The sequence below is a fragment of the Sciurus vulgaris genome (genome assembly GCF_902686455.1).
Source record: "Sciurus vulgaris genome assembly, chromosome: 1".
In the NCBI taxonomy this organism is placed as follows: domain Eukaryota; kingdom Metazoa; phylum Chordata; class Mammalia; order Rodentia; family Sciuridae; genus Sciurus; species Sciurus vulgaris.
Window position 1 is genome coordinate 166,872,925 of NC_136461.1, and position 8,508 is coordinate 166,881,432.

An 8,508-nucleotide genomic window follows, 5' to 3' on the forward strand; every position below is an offset into this window, starting at 1 on the left:
CCAGTTTAGCTTTTGTTGATTCCAAAATTGAAATGATTACTAAGAGCAACAACAAAAATCATTATCACTAATATCTGTGATAAAGGCTGGATCTGCAGACTTGCACAGAAGTAGACACAGAAGTAGAAAGAAGGGCATTAGAAATTTGAAAGCCCAGCAAATGCAAATTAGATTGCATTTTGCAGGATATGGCTGCTGTCATTTTTAATGAATTTTCAGGGAAGCAGACAAAAATGAAGGAGTAGTAGACCCTCTTCTATGCCTTCTGAATTATGTTTTCTTTCTGTGTTTATAGTTAGATAGGAAAAAATGCAGTAACAATTATAATAGCTATCAATTATTGGGTTCTTACCATGTGCCAGGCATTCTGCTAAGTACCATCTGTGCATTATCTCATTGAATCCCCACAAGTCTATAAGCAAATCAATAGCATTTTTCTGTTTACAGATGAGGAAACAGCATAGAAAGGTTGAATTACTTTTCCAGGGTCATAGAGCTAGTAAATGGTTCACTTGCATTTCCACCAGGTTGCTAAGTGGAGAACACACAAAGTGGCCAACCCAACCACCTCTCAACCACCTCTCAGCTTTCATAATGTGGTTCTTTTTCAGTAAAAACACAGTGTTACACAGTAAACAGGCTGCTAGGGGAGATGGGTGGACTCACTCCATTTTTTTTCCCATATACTTCCTCCCTATTGAGATGTGCACCAGAGGCTACAGAGGCTACAGTTTTTATAGGCTAGCTTTCTCTTTTGATTCCAAAGGATAACAACTTGCTAATAAGGCATTTACCTTGGAGATCCTGATGTTAAGTCCTGGGGAACATGATTAGGTTATAGGATTATTCAGAGAAAGTGATCCCTTTGAAAACTGCTGCTTAACCTGTCTTGAAGCCACTGTGGATTTTATTCATTTCACACACTTGAGAGGCATTCAGTTGACAAGAAATGGTATGCTGTATAGGAAGAAAGCTTCAAAATCAGTTTCTGGGACAATATGAGGTTTTTCTGTTCATTAATGTTATAAGGAAGAGACTGTAACTTGTTTAAATCTCTTTTTCTGTTTTATTTCTAATTAGAATATTATATACATTTATGGAATACAGTGTGATGTTTCGATACATATGTACACTGTGCAATGAATAAATCAGGTTAATTAGCATATCAGTCACCTCAAATATTTCTTTGTGGGGGAAAACATTCAAAATCTTCTCTTTTAACTGTTTGAAATACAGAATACATTATTAACTTTAGTCACTCTACCTTACAGTAGAACCCCTGAACTTACTCTTCCTAACTGAAACATTGTAGCCATTCACCAACTTCTCCCTTTTCCTACCCAGTCCAACCCTCTAACCTTTGATAACTTCTATTCTAACCTCTACTTCTATGACTTCATTTCATAAAATGTGGATAGTGTCATTTCATTTATTCAATGACATAATTTTCTTTTGAATTTTATCCTACCTGAAATTTGAGACATCTTCCAATCCTTGCTAGTCAGGTGGCAGTGGTGAGATACCTGTCATTACCTGTGTAGGTGCAAACAGAAATTGCAGAATGAGTGGCAAAAGAGACATTAGAACATTTGCTCCTGGGCTCCCAAGGCACCATACCAGGAGTAATGGGAGGATGAAAAATCAAAGTGCTTACAATGTGGTTAGAGAAGCAAAGTATGAACATACAAAATGTTAAATGTTAACCATGAGTTCCTTCCTTCCTTCCTTCCTTTCTTTTTTCTTCCTTCCTTCCTTTCTTTCTTTCCTTCCTTCCCTCCTCTTTCCTTTATTTTTTCTTTTTTCTTTCTCTTTTCTTTCTTCTTTCTTTTTTCTCTTTTCCTTCCTTCCTTCCTTCCTTCCTTCCTTCCTTCTTTCCTTCCTTCCTTCCTTCCTTCCTTCCTTCCTTCCTTCCTTCCTTCCTTCCTTCCTTCCCCTCCTCCTCTCCTCCTCCTCTCCTCCTCCTCCTTCTTCTTCTCTCTGTCTCCCTCTCTCTCTCTCTCTCTCTCTCTCTCTCTCTCTCTCTCTCTCTCTCTCTCTCTCTCTCTCGTAGTACTGGGGATTGAACCCAGGGAAGCCCTACCCTGTCGATGAGCTACATCCATAGTCCCTTTTACTTATTTTAAGAGAGGATCTCCCTAAATTGCCCAGACTGCTCTTAAATTTAAAATTGTCCTGTCTTAGTCTCCTGAGTAGCTGGAATTACAGGTGTGTACCACCACACCCAACTCCATGAGTTTGTTTTTAATTCACAGCATATTCTCATCTACTTCCCAAGCTGATTTGGAGCAAAGAGAAAATAAATACCTTGTCCAAGTTCATACAGTTAGACTTGAAAGCTAAATCTATTGCCGTCCCATTCTGCTCTTAAACTCTCCAAATCCAACTCTCCAATTTCCTATGATGGTGAGAGCTGCACATAGATGCAAGTTGAAGAACTCAGAGAAGGGAGAGGACTTCTCTGTGCTGCACAGGAGGATGAAGTGGGATTGTGGAGCCAATGGGGACTTTTGCTTCAGAGGATCCCTGAGAGTACTCTAATGGTGATGACCCTATGGATAAAGGCACAGATAGGAAGAAACTAATTTGTAGAAACCACAATAAGTATGTTTGGCAAGAAGGTTTATTGAGGAGAGTAGTGAGATCCAGAGGTGAGAGAGAAGACTTGAATCAAGAATCTGGTGTTCAATTTTTATTCTGAAGATAGTTATGATCTGAATGTTTTTGTCCTCCTAAAATTTGTGTGTTGAATTTGTGTGTGTGTGTGTGTGTGTGTGTGTGTGTACTGACAAACTCAGGGTCTCACTTGCTAAGCACCCAGCTACACCCCCAGTCCTTGTGTGCTGAACCTTGCATTAGGTGGTGGAACCTCTGGGGCATGATTACATCATGAGGGATCTGTCCTCATGAATGGGATAAGTGCCTTTAGGAAGAAGACTGAACAGAACGTGTTTGTCCATTCTACCAAGTGATGGCACACAGAAGGTACCATCTATCAATCAAGTAAGCACTCATCCTCATCAGATATAAATCTGCTGGCACTTTGATCCTGGACTTTTCAGCCTCCAGAATGGCATGCAATCAATTTCTGTTACTTATAAAAGATTTGGTCCAAGGTGTTTTGTTTCTAGAATCCCAAATAGGCTAAGTTGACAACTGAGCTGCTATTTATGGTTTCCGAACTCATCTTTTTAAAAGTTTAATTTGGGGAAGACTAGTTAGGTGTGTGCAGTTAAAACTGATAAGGAACTGACCTCTGTGCTTTATAAGTGAAACACCAGGGAAGGAACTGATTAGATTTATTTCTAAGTGAGGTCTTGGTTATGATAAATGGGGTGGAGGAGAATGGGAAATATATTCCAGAAGCTCATATGAATTTGTGCCTGTAAAAGTGCTCAGATGAGTGAGGGAATGTTGGACACAAAACAACCTGATTATTCCAACACTAGACTTTTGAAATCCTTTAGGGGATATAAATTTATAACATTATCCATATGTCAGTCACTGAATGCTTTTACATCTTTTTCCCATGGGGTTCCTGCTAACAACTTCTGGTTCAGAGTTCCAATGAGTGTGGTTTGAGAAACATGAAGTTATTTATACACTGGTTATTGCCTAAGATGCATCTCTTGTGTTGGTAATTTCTATTCCAGTCTTAGATTATCAACCTCAGAACTTTAGTAAGTATATTAATATTCAAGTTAATAATTTTTACTCAGAACCATAGGTGGCCAAGTTAGATTAATTTAGATAACACTGTAAGAACAATTTATGAAAGTAGACAGTAGATAACAACTGACATCAATAGTGTATATGTGCATGTGTATTCCTTATATTCAATTTTACAAAACTCAGCAACAGTTATTACCTTTTATACCTACTTTATGGAGAACATATTGAATAGCAAACAGTAGAAAGTACTTTGCTAACATTTTTCAAAATCTTTGCTAACAGCAAAATAAATGTATTACTTGCCATTGGAATGGGTGGTTTGCACTTGCCTTAACTTTACTGTGACTTTGTCAGCAAAATGCACAATGCTAATAAGTGGAATTGTAAACGGCTGCTGTTGGTGCTTTGCAGACTATCTTTTATCACACCTTTAGAAAACAGGTTTTAAATAGCAGTACATGCCATCTAAAATGAGAGTCTGCAACAAGTTTAATCAGGAATCTAAAAGACTTTGCCTTTTTCAAACACAATATTGACCTCATTTTCAAGTGAATGAAGATTCAAAGATTTATTTATTTTTACATGCTTCTTGTGCAAAAAGGAAGGCAAGCCATCCTGTCTCTTAAGAAAGACTGTGATGGTGAAACTTTCCCTCCCAATGAAGAATAACTACCTTATTTTATGTTTCAACGACATTCAGGGGTGTATTTATTCCCAGGCACATCACATTGGTTCTGGCTTTTGTGTCATATTTATAGGGTAACATGTGCTACTTAAATATGCAATTGTACAGTGTTTAAATCAGATGAAATGTATCTCATCAGTCATTTCTTTATTAAAAAAATTAAAAATCCTTTTTTCTGAGTTTTTGAAATCATACATAATTATTCTCTATAGTCATCCAGTGGTGCAACAGTAGTTTGTGACTCTTTCTCTTGTTGTGTTGTTTTTTGCAGATGAAACCCAGGGCCTCATGCACACTAGCAAAGCACTATATCACCCATGTACAGTCCTAGGCTTGTTTGCTTTTAAAGAAAAGAAAAAACTCTTTTATTCCCAAGTCCAGAAAGTCCATGATTCAATATTGCAATGACCTGTCAGAAATAATTTAAGTAGTTATAAAAACTGCATAGGAAAATAGAAAACAAGACCCCCTTAAGGAAATAGTATCATGTCCAAGCAATTTGGAAATGACAGTATATTGAAGAAAACCTATGCTACTGTTCTCTGGACCCCAGCTTTTGAAGTGTTATTGTGGTCATGATTTGCCATCTTCTACTGGTGACACATGACATTTATGTGGAAGGGAACTCCTTTTCCCCTGCCCTCAATATCTGCAATGCCATTAGTCATTCCCTAAAGTGGTTTGGTGGGTTGTACTGATATATTTGAGGAAAAAAGAGGGAACCTTCCATCATGATTCAGAGAGGACAAGGGGTGAGCAGGTCTCTTGTTCTTGGTTTCAGAAAAGTTTCACAGAAGGACTTCTATGGGATTTTATTAGATATGGTCTGATGAAGAAAGTACAAGATAAAGGAAGAGAAATGTAAAATAGTCTGTGGGAAACCTAAAAAGAGGGAGAACTCCAGGTGAAGAGAACAGTGAGAAGATGGAACAGACATAGGTATCTAGGAGCTCAGGGGAGCCCTGAATGGTCAGTAAGAGGCCCTAAGGTCTCAACCATGACACTGGTTTTGCTTTAGGATGCCTGAAACCACAAACTAATTTCTAATGCCTTACTAGTGGCATCCAACGTGAATAAATTAACAAGACGGTAACGATCACCTTTGTTTGTAACGATCATTCTTTGTTTGCAACCAACAGTTGCAGTTAACTACCACATGGCTAAATGAGCAGTCCCCTCACTGCTCTGGCATTTGTCCCCTGATACTTGTAAACAGTGGCCACACTGCCAGTTCATCACCATCTGACCGAGCTGCATGCGGTTCACTCTTCCTCTTCCAGTCCATTCCTCCAGCCGGTGAAATCATCTCTCTCATGCTTTCGATTCCTCCAGCCAATTTATTCATTCTGGGAAAACTGGCACTGCATTATTCTAACAGCAGACTCACAGTTGCATTTACAATGAATATTTATTGAGTGCTAACTGGGGGCCTGGCCTTGCTTTAGGCATTGAAAAGGACCCCGGTTGTCAATGATTTATGTGGGTGGCACCTTGGTGTCCCAAAAGCCCCATGTTCTCCCACTGTCTCAGATTCTGCTGGTGTAACTTGTCTTTTAATATTTTTATTTGCAATTGACACACAGTGATTGTACATATATTTATGGGGCCCAGTATATTTCTTTTGTCCCCTTCTTGATGGTAGAGAGTTCCAGTATTAGGAACTAAGACATTCTTTTTTTTACCCATTTAAGTTTCTCCTCATTCAAATGTTATTTTTATTATAGTAAGTTAGACGACTTACTATTGGTTTTAAGAAGTTCCCATAAATTATGGCATTTGCTGGTAAATGGATGGAGCCTGGAGAATATCATGCTAAGCGAAATAAGCCAATCCCAAAGAACCAAAGGTCAAATGTTTTCTCCTGATATGCAGATTCTAATTCACAATAAGGTGGAGGTGGGGCTGGGGAAGAACAGAGGTACTCTGGATTAGGTAGAGAGGAGCTAAGGGAGCAGAAGGGATTGTATGAGTTAGGAAGGCTAATAATGAATTGAACATTATGACCCTATGTGCATGTATGATTACAGGACAAGTGTAATCCTACATCATGTACAACCAGAAGAATAAGAAGTTATATTCATTTATGTATGATGTGTCCAATGCATTCTATTGTCATGTATAATTAGATTTTTTTTAAAAGAAGTTCCCATAGACTTCCTATGTGTAAACTTGACATGTTTTCAAAAAAAGCTATCTGAACCTGAAAATTTCAAAAGCAGAGAAATAACTACTTTGGTCCTACCTCCCTGCCGGTACAGATGGAAAGGACTGATGAGGAAATACATTTTCTGGGTTTATCTGATTCAGTTTCCCCAGGATGGCTGAGAATAGACTGACCAGGGACAAGTTTAAGCAAATACAACTTTATTTATTCACCTTAGAATAAGGATATAGACACCCATACAGAACAGCACCCCTTTGATCGTTTGTTCCCCACCAGGGAAGTAACTGATCGTTCTTCCATGGCAGACACATCCTTTTAAACATTATCAAATACATCATTAACACTTCTAAAAAAAAAAATGGTGTTCAAACACCTAGAAGTCTCTGGATTTTGCTCATATGTTTCAAATAAACTAGAACCATCTCCCATTTGTCCAACACATCCACTTGTATGAAAACATCACAGAAGTGTTTTCAACAACGATAAGGGAGCTACTTCTGTGGGTCCCGTTTCTGTTTTTCATGTCTGCTAGTTTCTGGCCTGATCACTTTGAAGAGAAAAAAAAGACACATTCACACGTTAAAGGATTGGCAGCTCAGGTCAGGCTTGTCTGACTTTCTGTGGGGGAAAAAAATTATCTACCAAATTAAATATCCAACCCTCTTTAAATTGTGGGGGTGATGAGATATCCACTATTTTTTTTAAGAAGTCTATTCTCATAGAACAGTTCCTACCAAGTTCCTAGATTAAGAAAAGTGAGAAAAGTACATTTCTCAAGAAGATGAGTTAGAGAAGCCAGGCCTTAGGACAAAGACCCAGCTGGCTCCCACAGGAAGCTGAGTACAAGGTCCCAGGCTGCCCTCCCACTTACCAGGCTGTCTCCAGACATAGGCTCTTGCACATGCTTTGTTGTCCTTGATTCCTGGGCAACTAGAATTTGGCCCATGAAGTAGAATGCTCGGAACAGGGATTTCTACTACAATGCAGTATATACATTATTTTTTTTAAAAAATCTATCTACAGAACACTACACACAGACTAGTAGGGTTTATAGGGTAGAAGGAAAAGGGTTGGGTCTTTTTATAATTAGAGAATGAAAAAGAAAACAATATCTATGTCAAAGGGGATAATTTGGGCCTCTCACTCAAGTTGAGGACAGCCACAGTTCATGTTACTAATGTACGAAGACCAAGAGAAAATGCAACTTTTAATTAAAGGCAAGGGCCTAGGCAGATGAAGGGGGAGCTCTGCCTCAGTGGATCTGCCATTCAGCTGAGTGGAGGAGCTGAGCAACCTGTCAAGAGCCAGAGAGCCTCATAACACTGGGATGCACTTTCCCGGAGAGGGTGACCCAGGCATGGGCAGTTATTTTTATCAAAACATAGAAGCTAAGCTAAACAAGCCAAGCTCTCCTCTCCTAGGGAAGGCTACAATTCTCCCACAGTTTCAGCTCCTCCTGCCTGGGAATTGCCCTCCAACTTGCCTTTTGCATTGCTTTGACATCATTCCTTCTTTACCACTCATGGCTAAGTCAACTCATGTTACAGAGGCATGATTTGTAGCTGGAAACCTCTGGAGATGCCCCAGCACCATGAAGGATGGACTCCCCAGGCCAAGGTCACTGGGTGGGCAGCTATGGTACCCACTAAGGATAAGGGAAACAGAGAATACAGATTTTTTTAACTTTTTTATTACACAGTAAAGAATACAACAATACCTGAATCATACTTTAAAGATTCACAGGTTGACAGACCATACATTACAGTCCAACTAAGGAAAAAAGGATAAACAAGAAACCACAGTTCAGACATAGTAGACTTAAAAGCTCAAGAGTATGCTGACGAAAGCATGATGCCTAGACCCCACCCCCCAGTGTTAGTCTACCATTAACTTGTGGTACATGTCTGAATTAAGTATTGCACAACAACTTTAATTTTTCACAATAATGTCGCAGAACCCAAAATATTAAAAAATTACTTCAAATCTGCAT